The sequence below is a fragment of the Austrofundulus limnaeus genome, unplaced genomic scaffold, assembly GCF_001266775.1.
Source record: "Austrofundulus limnaeus strain Quisiro unplaced genomic scaffold, Austrofundulus_limnaeus-1.0 Scaffold163, whole genome shotgun sequence".
Lineage (NCBI taxonomy): Eukaryota > Metazoa > Chordata > Actinopteri > Cyprinodontiformes > Rivulidae > Austrofundulus > Austrofundulus limnaeus.
Window position 1 is genome coordinate 80,220 of NW_013952565.1, and position 1,768 is coordinate 81,987.

Below are 1,768 nucleotides of genomic sequence, written 5' to 3' on the forward strand. Positions count from 1 at the left end.
GAACATGGAGGCGACGGGCGACATGGAGGCAACTGCAACCAACCCAGATGACATGGAGGGGCTGGCAGCTGACCCACGAGCCTCAAGGATCGCCGACTCAGGAGCCACCATTGGAACCGCCGACTCTGGGACCACCGACTGTGGAGCCACCACCGGAACCACCGACTCCAGGACCACCGATTGTGGAGCCACCACTGGAACCACCGACTCCAGTACTACCGACTGTGGAGCCACCGAGACCACCGGCTGTAGATCCACCACTGGAACCACCGGCTCCAGGACCACAGACTCCAGGACCACCAACTCCAGGACCACTGAGACCACCGGCTGTAGATCTACCAGACCACCAACTCGGGAACTGGGACCATAAACTCAGGGAACGCAGGAACGGACTCAGGAGTGGTCACTTCAGTGGACACAGCAGTGAACCCAGCGGCAGGAACAGCCAGGTCAGGCACAGGAGCCCCAGAAGAAAAACCGGGGTGGGAGGGTGGGTGAAAAAATCCACCAGGAGCCGCTTCTCTTGGAGGACGAAACTTTGAGAGAATAGCTTCAGTCTCAGCCATGCTTCTCCTGCATCGCAGGGAAATCTCAGACATGTCCCCAAAAAATCTTTGAGCCTGCAGGCTGGGTACTTGGTCGGTTCATTTTGTCAAGATTAGCAGGAATAAACCCAGGTTGCAGGCAGGCTCCGAAAATAGAACAAAAAGTTTATTTAAATAACAGACAAAACTGCTAAAGAGGCAGCTCAAACTTACAGGTATCATGAGGATCACACAAGCAGTGGGAACATACTGTAACACAATTAACCGACACCAGACTGAGACAAGACAGGACTTAAATACACTGACGACTAATGGATGAACTGAAAACACCTGGTGAGAAACACGAGGGTGACAATCAGAATAATGAGGAGCAGCTGGGCTTAGACACACTGGGGAACATAGAAACACTATAGGAAAACCAAGGTGAAAACTGACAAACCATGACACATGCTGGGAAAAGGAAAAAAAAAAGAAACTAAAAGTTTTGGTTGGATCATAAATCAAAAAACAACAGAAATACAAATCAATAACATAAATGTTAGTCCAACAATACCAGTACCAGTCATACATCCATGGATATTTGCAGAACCATCTGTAGATCTGAAACTATTAGGAAAAAAAGGAAAAATTAGTAATATAAACTCAAATACAGTCATAGATTATATTAACCAATAGTATGGATATCTTCAAATATATACAGACGCATCAAAAAATACAGTAGATCAAGTCGGAGCAGCATTCATAGTACCAGAATTCAAAGTAAAAGTAGGGAAAAGGATCAGTGATAAATTATCAGTATRTACAGGAGAAATGTTAGCAATATTATTAGCTGTTCAATGGATTGAGGATAATAAACCACTCAGATCAATAATTTGTTCAGACTCCAGCTCTTCATTTACCAGTATAAAAAATAATAGCTCAGAAAGTAGATCAGACATATTATTTGAAATACAACAAACACTGTACAGGATTAAAATGATGGGGTTAATAGTAACATTCATCTGGATACCAGCACACATTGGAATAAAGGAAATGTAATGGCAGATAAAGAAGCAAAAAAGGCTACCAAAAATAAAGTAGTTGATATTCAAATAAAATTCAGTAAAACAGAAATAAAAAGCATTATAAAGATGAAAATGAGACAGAAATGGCAAAAACAATGGGAGGAAGAAAGAAAAGGTCGATGGTTTTATAAAATTCAACGGAAAGTGGGAGAAATGAGG